Genomic DNA, 12276 nt, shown 5'->3' with positions numbered 1-12276 from the left:
TGGCGGAGGTCGCGGCGCAGAAGGCCCCCGATGGGTATGAGACGATGGACGTCGACTTCGTGCCAGCGTCCGAGTCCCCCATGGTGCAGGCGGACCAGCGGTTCAACATGGCGATGCTAAAGAAGGACCGGGAGGTAGAGGCTCAACTCGACATGGAGTGCGCGCATGCCGCTGCCATCAAGGCTCTCCTACAGGCGGAACCAGATGTCGTGGATGTGAACCGGGCAGCGGAGGCTCAACTTGAGGCGGAACGCGTGGATGCCGCTGCCATCGAGGCCCTCCTGCAGGCGAAACCGGACGTCCTAGACTTGAACCGGGCGGCAGAGGCTCGACTCGACGCAGAGCACGCGGATGCCACTCTCATCGACGCCCTCCTGCAGGCGGAACCGGACGTCCTAGACTTGAACCAGGCGGCGGAGGCTCAACTCGACGCGGAGCGCGCGGATGCCGCTGCCATCGAGGCCCTCCTGCAGGCGGAACCGGACGTCCTCGACTTGAACCGGGCTGTGCTCTCGTCCGTGCAAAGCGCCCGCACGCTCTGCTTGAACGAGTAGCTGGAGGCCAAGGACAACCACGGTGCGGAGACACACATCGGCAGCTACGGCTGGTTCGCGCCGGCAGCCAAAGACGACGAGGCCGTCTCTTTCCACGAGCAGTGATAGTTTTTCTTTATGTTGTTGTTTTTATGGATCTTTTGCTGTGTAAAAACTTACTATATTTGTTATGCAAGTCGCCTGGTTGGATAAACATACTCTATGAACGAAAATTATGTGTCAGCGATAGGATGGCTGAGTTTGGTTTGTTCACATGTGACAACACGTGTCAGTGAGGGTGCGTTCCCTTGGTTGGGTTTGCGGCATGCAGGAGTGACTGTGTGAGGGTGCGGTGCGACCACGGTGTGCAGGAGCGACCGTGTGAGGGTGCGGTGTGACCGCGACAGCCGTGCGCAAGTGTACCTCCTTCTCATTTTGAAAACTTTAGGCAAGCTTGGCAAAAATGTGTGGCGAAGTTTGGCAATGCAAGGCCTAGACCCAAATAGGATAAGTACGTACGTACTAGGAGTACTAGTGTTAAAAAAGAAAGGCAGGGTTTTCCTTCTTAGGATTTAATCGAAACAAATCCTCGTTTCACGTGTCAATTAATGCGTATTTTTTCTCCAAAGATCAAAGAGCTAACCATCTCACTCCTCATCGCTTGATTAATGCAGCGCCATGCAAACCAACCCTCTCACTTCTACATGCATGCAGGGGATATTAGTGTCCTTGGTTGCTAACCCCATCAATTTTGCCTCGATTAGTGTTAGTGGCCCTTTGCAAATTGTAATTTGGATATACTGGCCTTGTGTACAAAAAAATGGAGGTAGTAACTATATTTGACTTCCTTCCCCATTGCGGTGACGTTGACGATATCTTTTTTTTTGTGGTTTGGGAAGTGCGTTCGACGGAGAACACCATTGAGGGAGACCACGGTAAGTCATTCGCAAGTGCCGCCTGCAAGCCGAGACAACCGCCTTATTTGCATCCAGGAAGTCCGCTGAACCAAAGGACTAGTACTACTAGGAGTACTAGTGCAGTGAGATGGTTTCTCGAAGAAGACGATGGAGAAGCGGAGTCAGCGAAGAGTGAAATGATGGTTGCTTCGTCCGTGCTTTTGTGATTTGATGCCTCACCGCTTTGTGATTTGTGATAGAAGGGACAGGGGAGTAGACTCTGTGCTCTATACTGTACTACATGCGTCCAAGCATGGGAGAAAGAGGAGAGACGTTGCATTTTTCTATTCCTTCAATCAATCAATCAGGGAGCTTTGGTTCCATCCTTTTGGCTTTGGCAACACCGTCCATAATGGTTCCCACGATGCCAAAAGCTATTTTCACATTTGGCTACACATTGTGGATGCCCTTAACCGTACCACTTGGTTTTGCTCCTGTGTGCTATCTATACAAATCTCAATTATATTGATCTAAAAAATTATAGAATCAAGATTAGTAAAAAGGAGGTGATTTTGCAGCGCTGATGGCGGAGGAGGTTTCTTATTTTCGGAGGATGTTGTCCTGGCGGTTTGCTAACATGCGGTCCCATGTGTCAGTGCTTTACCAAACCGATCTGCGTCCCACATGAGGCAGAACAACGACAGAAGCAACACGTGGTTAAGTTGAAGAAGATGAGGGAGAAGCGGATTCAACAACGAGTGAAACGATGGTTGCTTCGTCCCTCCAACTTCTTTTTTAGCATTATTACTTCGTCCCTCCAACTTAACTGCGGGAAAGGTGCAGCTTTGTGATTTGACGCCTCATTGCTCATTACTATGCCGGCGCCATGACTGTGGTGCTTCACCCCGGCTGCTCTCCACTGTATTTCGGTATGGCACGTGGACCCGGTAGCTTGATGTCCCACATGTCGGCGAAAGGGACTAGACGATTTATGAAAGCGAGCGCTCCACTCTTACGACGGAGGAGTAGACGACACGACGGCCCAGTGAACTGTCACTTGTACTGTATAGTACTATAGTTTTGCTGTTTCGCACGATCCATCGATACAAACCCGATTAAATAGGAAAGGGCGGGATTTTTCCCGCGCGGTAGATGATACTGGCCATACATTTCAAAGGCAATTTTAATGTATGCAAACTGAATAATTATAAGTAACAATATGATATCTAGTAAAACTAAAAACACATACGATTTATTGTGTTAGAGTGTAGTAGTAGTGCTGTAACATGCGAGAACGTGTAGAGATGTAGTTTTGGAGGTCCTACAGATAGAAAAGCGTAATACGGTCACTGAACTTCAGAATAAGCTGATTACTATCACTATATATGTTTTGCGGTGATTATACGGTCACTTACTCGCGGTTCAGCATCGGATTGCACTCTGTTGACCGGCCAAATAGTCTGCGTGGCACCATGTTGACTAGTTAAATTGACCATGTTCCTTGTGGGTCCCACCTGTCAGTTCACATAGGGAAAAGGTCAGATAAACACAAATTTACGTAGGCGCGACAAGGCTCCAACCCGTGCGTGGGAATCACCTGGTTGTGTATGTGTCTGTCAGGGCCTGATGTGTGCGCATGCACGTGTAGGTCGAGCACTTGAGCGTGAGGGTGTGTGTTGGTCGTGTGGTGTACTGGTGTGTGCATGCATGCGTGCGTGTGTGCGTGTGAGTGTTGCGTGCGTGCGTGTTTGCGTGTGTATGTGTGAGTGTTGTGTGCGTGCGTGGGTGCATGTGTTTGTGTGAGTGTTGCGTGGATGCAGTTCGTGTGCATGCATGCGTGTGTGTATAATCACCACACCAACTCCTGTGTGTTAAAATAGATGGCTCAGCATACCAATACAAGGCCACCTTGTCTGCTGTGCCCGCGGTCGTGACTTCGAACCACCGTCCAAATATTTTTTTCGTTTGTTTTCATTCTTACTAGCAAGATTCCCGTGCATTGCACGTAACATCAAGATGCATTTGTATGACTTGTTTATCTTGTGAGAGAAAAGGATGAACGAGGGAATGCCTTATTTGCAAATGTGGAGAGGTGTGTGGGTACCTTTTTGCAAAATTGTCATAGTTTCTTTCCAATCTGCCAGATATAAATCGGACGACCTATATTGCAGGATGGCAGGCACACCATCATCACCAACTCTGTTTTTTTATAAGAGTGTATATTTTATGTATTTTATAAGAGTGTAGATGTAGAGTAGATACAAGTCGACAGGTGGGCACGATGGTAGTGAGATAATGTTATGCAACACTAGAGGTGCCACGTGGAGCGTTTAACTGGTCAACTAGTCATGTCATGAGCAAATACAGAGTTGTACAGTGAGCCCGTGACTGTATAATAACCACTAAACGTAAATGGTGACCGTAATGAGTGGATTCTGAAGTCCAATGTGCGTATCGTGCTTTCGCTTCAAATACAATGATCGTCATTGCATATATCGCGAGAGAAAGATGAAACATGCATGAATTTTGTGGGGGCTTACTTTTAGAGGACCTGTAGATAGTTTTGTGTGCATACGTGAAAGGGGCGTAGAGGGGGGCATGCGATGGAGAGAGAGATGCTCTTCGTTTCTCTTTATTATGACTAACTTTGTATATAGTATAAAATATACAAATTCACAGTGCGGAACAAATATCATTGTGGGCACCATGCAATGCAAATTAGCGTTCGTACTCCTCCATATAACTTTGTAATGTTGTATATATGTAGAAACTCTAAAATAATTTTTTGGCCACACTTTATTCAAAAGGAATGTTGTATGCGAAATAAACGTGAAGAGAGGGCTTTTTAGATCAATGGGGGACGTGATGTAACATGTGTGAATGTGTAGTTGATGCATTTGGCGGGGCCTAGAGAGGTATGTGTGTGTATTACGTATTCGAGAGAGGCATGGATAGAGCGGCCGACCAAGGGGAGGGGGAGAGATAGCACGAGAAATGAGAGTGGTCTAGAGAGAGAGATGAATATGATGTCACGACGGGAGATTCCATTCCCTTGAGTGTGTATATGCAAGGGGGGAGGGAATAGAGGCACCAGAAGAAATTTTCTGTATGTGTGGTGTTTGTGTTGGTATGTGTGGGTGTGAGAAGATAATGAAACGTGGGGGCAGAGGGTGTGTCACTGCGTGAGGTCCGGTGGGTCGAGGTGAGGCCCTTCGTTCGGTTCCGTCATGTGCCACATTGGTCGGCCCGTGATGCATTTAGGAAGACCCATGGATGACTAGTCGTACAAGACAAAGATAGCAGAATTGTGAAGGACTCTGTGTCCACTGACAAAGCCGGCTAGGATTTGTAACCCTAGGTTCTCGGACTAAGGTAACCCCTTTATCTCTGATATTACTATTCATCCAACCTAACTTTAAGGGGCATCCTATAGAATGCTCTACTAGAATCATACTCGTCGATTAGGAAGAGAGGTGCACTACAGGAATCAGCTACTTTGCCATCTGCCACGGCAGACGGCAAAGGCATGGACGGCGGATGGCAAAGGTCTTTGCCGTCTTCCGCGGACGGCAAAAGGAGACGGCAAAGTAAGGCCCGACAAAGAGCTACTTTGCCGTCCGCTTCGGGCGGCTGACGGCAAAGAGGCCTTTGCCATCAGCAGCGGACGGCAAAGAATGCAGACTGCAAAGAATGCGCTGTTACTCCGTTAGGTAGCTAACGGCGGGCCTTTGCCGTCCGCCGCTGACGGCAAAATTTGTCCGGCCTTTGCCGTCTGCCAGCAGATGGCAAAGAGGCTTTGCCATCTGCTGGTAGACGGCAAAGAACCTATATTGCCCCCATTTAATTCTGTTTTTTCTTATATCAATTCATTTTCATAGAAAATCACACACACATACGGACGCACACACACACACACACATGAACAAAAACTAAACATCTATACATATACATGGTTTCATCAATATTACACAATTTCATCCATAGGTAGCAAGTTTCACAGAGTCAAAACAAAACTAAAGACAAGCACTCCATATCTGAAATTACAAGAAATGACCTAAAACTAAATATCTATTTTCCTAAAAACTATCTTATTACTAAGATCTTCTCTGGATCTTCTTCTTTTCTTCCAACCTGCATAACAAAAGCACTAAGAAATAGAGAATGGGTTAGGAGTAGAAATGTAGCGTTTCACTTGGTGAAATGCAATGTTCAGTTTTTATGTAAGTTTAACACATGGAAAGCTGGAGAGCATGCTGAGAGTTTTCTTGCCTGAGAACCAGGGCAGCCACCAATGGGCCAGCCAACGGGCTAGTTCACATCCTTCCGGTACTCCTGCTCAATTCCATACATGTTTGGGTTCAGAGATAAGCCTAATCAATGCTCTAACAGTAAGCAGATAAGGATACAAATGTGGAAACCGCCAAATTTTGTGGTCCTTCAACCCATTTTTGGTACCCATTTCTGTCTGTATCTGCTAAATAAATCTGTAATTCCAGGGACATCAATTTTACTCTTATCTTCCTAACTCATTTCCATCTGATGCAAAGTGAGTGCGGTGTGGTACTAATCTATATTTTACAACTTATTATGTTCTCACATGTGTATGTGTGTTAAGACACAAGAGCACTACTACAACTTATATATGAAACACCGCAACAACAAAAAACTTGAAATATCGACAGAGGTATTCGTACCATGTCTCCTCAGCTGCAACCTTCGGGGTGTTGAAGATCTTGGCAGCATTGTGCCTCTTGTTGGTGGGGATTGGAACACCTTCTGGTGTGTAGCAGTCGCACATAACCGACAAGGGAGTAATAAATAGGAAAAGATCAACAAACCAATGACTTTGCGCCAAATACAGTAGAAACTTGGCCTCTGATTTAGCTGAAGCTTTTTTTCTCAGTTCAAGTATTTAAGATTTGTGTTAGTCAAACAGTTGTCTGACATGCCAAGTTGTTTCTCTCAAGAGACAGTCTCATAAGCAATTAATTATGAGCCAAGTAGGTCAACTAGTGGAATTTTAGGGTGTTTACATAACAGGGCACAAACACCTGGTTATTTTGTCCAACAGATCACACGCATGTCCAAGCACATCAAACAGCTACAAAATTCAGTTTTCATTTTTAAATTTAAGCCACAAAATTCAGTTTTATTTTTAAAATTTAGCAGCGCCCAGAAACAATGTTTTCCTGTGATTTTTTTTTCAAAGACCCATCTGCATCTTACTTTTCCTACTTTATGGCATCCAGCATCTTTGGTGCATAAAAAGTTTGAAAGAAGCATGGAAGATAAAAAGTAGCGAGGACTTACAAGGAGGTTGTCACCCCTCCTGAACGGGTCCTTGAAAATGGCCTGGGGGATTCATCAGAGTCAAAAAGAAAAAACAGCTTGTAAGCAAACAAGGAAAGTAGAAATACCGTAAGTAAAATAAATAAAAGCATTAGAGAAGGCGAGATAATCGTTTTATTAGTCTTGCTAAGTCTCGGTCGACTAAAACTTGGTCATGTCTCAGTCGATGCTATATACGTGAGACCATACATTAAGATTCGTGCAAGTTTAGTTTTCAGATTTTCCTTTTCCTTTCTTACAAAGATATATCACTTCACTGAGACTTTGACTGAGACCTAGCTACGCCCTTGTTTTATATAAGACACTATTTTTAGACTAGCCACCAAGCAATGTCATTGTTCTAACATTTTCCCATTAGTTCATGGACGGAATCGAAGTTGTTGCCAACTGCAGGTACTACAGCAAATCAGCTCGTATAAGCATTACAGTTATGCTCATGAATCATGCTTACTAAGCAGCATCAGCATCACAGTCTATGCCGCATCACGTGATGCCAACAAATGCATTATGTGTTAGTTTATCTTAGGGAAACTTCGTACCTCTTTATCCAGCCATGGGCTTGCGGCTCGTCGTGCCTTGTTGACTGCTCTGATCTGCCGCCGACAAGTCGAGAGACGGGCATGCGCCGTTTAGGTCTAGTTGGAGTACTGGCAGCGCTTCCCCCACCTTCCCAATGCTGGACTCGGCTGCTCTGTCCAGCAGATCTGCCACCACATGCGCTGCCTGCGTGTACTCGCCGCCACCAATCGCCGGCAGGGGAAAACAAGGCAAAATCCCTGAGAAACGCTCACACCCAATGAGTCAACAATCCAGAAAAACAATTGATGGCAAAAAAGAATACCTGGCCACTAGATCTGATAGGAACTCAAATCCGTCCCCCCTCAGGGCCGGGCCTGGAGGAGCTCCGTGCTCGGCTCCCATGGCGGCGGCGGATCTCGAGGTCGGGGCGACCGGCAACGAGGCTTCCATGGTGGGGCGGCGAGCTTGTGGGGAGGTGGACGCGACACAGGCTGCAGCGCGAGGCGGCGGGGCTCATGGGGTCCGTGAGGTGGCGGCGCGCACCGGCGGGCGGAGGCGAGGTGGCGCAGCGGCGCGGGATCGAGGGAGGCGGGGTCGGGCGGTGCTCGGCTGTGGGGCAGGCGTCGCCGGCCTTCTTGCCGGGGCAGGCGGCGTCGACGGACACCCCGTACGCCCCGTGCGAGGGAGAGGGAGAGACAAGCGGGAGAGAGAGTTGTGTGGGGGCAGAGACAGAGGGGACAGAGATAGAGGAGGTGGGGGCACCGTTCTTTTTACCCACAAAAAAATAGTCCCACCTCTTTGCCGTCTGCCAGCAGACGGCAAAGAGGGGATTGGACCATTGCAGTGTACTGGGACCCCACCAGCACCTCTTTGCCGTCCACTGGCCGATGGCAAAGTTTCTTTGCTGTCCGCCAGCAGACGGCAAAGAAATGACAGATGGCAAAGACCTTATTTGTCGTCTGCCAGTTCTTTGCCATGTGTTGTTTGGTAGCTGATGGCAAAGACCTTCTTTGCCGTCCGCAAGCAGACAGCAAAGGACTGGCAGACGGCAAATAAGCTAATTCCAGTAGTGGTGTGAGACAATGCATGAGAGACAGGCCTAAAGATAATGTGTGTACATGAGACACGTAGGCAGGTCCATGTATATAGAAAGGGTCGATGGGGATTGTGCGTGTGTATGTTTGCGAGAGGAAGAGTGCTTGTGATAAAGGTTAGTGAAAACAGTTGTAAATGGTTACGAGAGGGAGGGAGGGTAATATCTAGAGCATGTGTGCGAGAAAGACACCTCGGGAGAGAGTGTGTGAGCATGTGTGAGAGACCACCGATGGAGAGTGAAACTACACGTAAAAGACTGTTGTACACATTGATTAAAGATATAAATTGTATCCAAATATTAGGATGGGATCATGATATTTGCAATTCGTGTAAGGAGCGGTCATTGATCCATCAGACATCTAGATTCTATCGAATTTGAGCATGTCTATGTTATTATTCAACACAATTGATCCACATAGTTAGTATTTTGAACTCCAGACAATGCATCGCTTTAGCAATCGAATATAAACGTGAGTATAGTTCATGTTGTGTGTGTAAAGCACATTATACATACGAAAGTTACACAATGAACATTATAAATAGCTACCTATGAACTAGCATACATTTGAATTCAACTTAAGGTGGTTTAAAAAAATCGAATTCAACATGAAGTCCATTCAATTATATGATTTTGATATCATGGCATTTGTAAACCAAACCTAAATTATGGGGGCACCAATCTTTGCTCTGATTTTGTACATAATAGCATATGTAATCGTGTACAAAATAGATTCAAATTTAGCTCCTCCATTCCAAAATAATCGTAGTTATAGGATTTTCAAGTGTCAAAATTTCAAAAAGAAGCGGATAATTTAATGAGGTTTTCAAACATACAAGGTCAAATATAACGTTGTCTATTTAGGTCAATCCTCATAGTTCAAGAGTACTCTAAACGTGAATGCTTGTGTTTCAAAATTTCGAACGAAGCGCCAAAAGAGCCTCTACTCGCCCGAAACCGCGTGAGACCAATGTTTGGTAGTACAAGGAAATTACTTTTCTAATAACTCCGACCCGTGAAACCTACTAGCCCGACGTCCAAAGGTCTAAACGGGTTAGGTTTGTAGCTTCATCTAGATGCCATGCAACCGCCTCCGAAAAACATTCATACACAATGGCCACCTAAGCACACATGCGCGTGGCCGAAATCGCTCCCGCCAACTATTTGGGACACCCGGGATTACCATCCTACCCCCGACCCGCAGTAGGTCCGAAATTTAAGAGGGTGACAATGTTTGTACTTTCCCCAAATTTCAAACAAGCGCGTCCCATCTTCTGTTCAAAAAAGCCAAAAACAAGCGCGTCCCAGACCGAAACATGGTTCCCGCCACCCGTCTGATTCCCCATTCGTACTCCGTGGGCGCCAAAACTACCTCTCCACCAGCTGCGAAACCCCGGCGTCCTCCGTCGGCCACCCCATCCCACCCATCAACCGCCGCCCTCCTCCATCACGCCAGAGCCGATACCCCTATGTCGTCGTCCACCGCAACCTCATCCGCAACGCCCTCCACGGCTAGTAGTTGAAGCCGAGGCCGAGCCGTCTGTACCCGAGCCAGTTCAACCACGCCGTCCTACGCCTCGCCGCTGCCGCTCCAACTTCGCCACCCTCCACCGCACTGGAGCTGTTCCTGCTACGCCATCCTTCGCCGCCTCGGATCTGCTTCCCCTTCGTTGACATACGGTCACAGCAACACAGTCAACAATTTGGCCATGGGTTCGTCCAAGCCTGCACCCTCCAGAACATCGGTTTCCCCGGTAAAAGGAAGAAGATCAGCGTGACATGTGGAGGTGACCACACCGGAAACCGAAAAAGGTACTCCTCTTCCCTTATTCGTGCAAATCTTACGTCTCTGCTTGCACGGTATTCATCCCACAGAAGACACTAGTTGACCGCTTCTTCTTGATAGTAGATGTTCCTAGTAACTCGCGATGCACAAGCTTTCTCCTCATATACTATTTCACCTTAGCTAGAGGTCCGTCGCCCCCCTGAATTTCAATTTCTGGCTAGTTGATTCCAAATTAACGAAAGCATTCCCCGGCGTAACAGGTGCTAGTACGCCTATTACGCCGGGGAAGCAGCGCCTTGGTGTTTATCTTAGGTACGTGTGCGGCCTAGAGCTACTGGTGCCCGATCTAGAGGTCGGTCGGGATTAAAGGGATGGCCTGGGGGCGCTGCCAAGCACGGCGGTGGTGCGAGGTCGAGGGGAGGGCGGGGCGGCGGAGGCAGGGGTCCGGGCCGGTGGTCGCTGGCAGATCGAGAAAGATCGTCAATAGTGACTAGCGGGAGGTAGACGAAGGCCATCTGCTGAAAGTGCAACTATCCCTAGGTGGTTTTGGTAATTTCTAACAACATATAGCTCATTGAGCTAATACTATTCCAAGACAAATATTTAAGGAAAGCTCAATGAATGGCATGGCATGGATGAGAAAAGTGGATCCCTCAAAATGCTAAGGATAAAAGGATTGGCTCAAGCTTCAAGCTCAAGACTCTACATTTTATATTTTAGTGATCCAAGATCACATTGAGTCTATAGGAAAAGCCAATACTATCAAGGAGGGATGAGGTGTTGCTTAATGACTTTCTTGCTTCATAGTACTTAGTGATATGCTCCAAAACCCTCAACTACTTTCCCACATCCACATATGACCTAAACCTAAAGTCCAACTCAACCTCACCGATTATTTCTATCTGGCGCCACCGAGTTCAGATGTCATAGCCACTGCCACAAACCCTAGGCAAATCGGTCTCACCGATAGGGATCTCGGTCTCACCGAGATGGGATTGTAATCTCTTTGTTTCCCTTCGTAACGTTTCGGTCTCACCGAGATGAGCGATCGGTCCCACCGAGATTGCAATGTAAACTCTCTGTTTCCTTTTCGTAACATTTCGGTCTCACCGAAATGAGATAACCGGTCCCACCGAGTTTACCTGACCAACTCTCTGGTTAGCTTATTACCAAAGTCGGTCTCACCGAGTTTGTGTAATCGGTCTCACCGAGATTACGTTATGCCCTAACCCTAACCATATCGGTCCTACCGAGTTGCATGTCGGTCCCACTGAAAACCCTAACGGTCACTAGGTTTACTAAATCGGTCTGACCGAGTTTGTTGATTTGGTCCCACCGAGATTGGTAAATTGTGTGTAACGGTTAGATTTTGTGTGGAGGCTATATATACCCCTCCACCTCCTCTTCATTCGTGGAGAGATCCATCAGAACAAACCTACACTTCCAACTAACCATTTCTAAGAGAGAACCACCTACTCATGTGTTGAGACCAAGATATTCCATTCCTACCATATGAATCTTGATCTCTAGCCTTCCCCAAGTTGCTTTCCACTCAAATCTTTTTTCCACCAAATCCAAATCCTGTGAGAGAGAGTTGAGTGTTGGGGAGACTATCATTTGAAGCACAAGAGCAAGGAGTTCATCATCAACACACCATTTGTTACTTCTTGGAGAGTGGTGTCTCCTAGATTGGCTAGGTGTCACTTGGGAGCCTCCGACAAGATTGTGGAGTTGAACCAAGGAGTTTGTAAGGGCAAGGAGATCGCCTACTTCGTGAAAATCTACCGCTAGTGAGGCAAGTCCTTCATGGGCGACGACCATGGTGGGATAGACAAGGTTGCTTCTTCGTGGACCCTTCATGGGTGGAGCCCTCCGTGGACTCGCGCAGCTGTTACCCTTTGTGGGTTGAAGTCTCCATCAACGTGGATGTACGATAGCACCACCTATCGGAACCACGACAAAAACATCTATGTCTCCAATTGTGTTTGAATTCTCCGAACCCTTCCCTTTACATTCTTGCAAGTTGCATGCTTTACTTTCCACTGCTTATATACTCTTTGCATGCTTGCTTTAATTGTATTAAGATTGCTTGACTTGTGC

This window comes from Triticum dicoccoides, chromosome 7B, assembly GCF_002162155.2.
Source record: "Triticum dicoccoides isolate Atlit2015 ecotype Zavitan chromosome 7B, WEW_v2.0, whole genome shotgun sequence".
NCBI lineage: Eukaryota > Viridiplantae > Streptophyta > Magnoliopsida > Poales > Poaceae > Triticum > Triticum dicoccoides.
The sequence above is the reverse complement of the archived record's forward strand: the minus strand, read 5'-3'. Positions refer to the sequence as shown.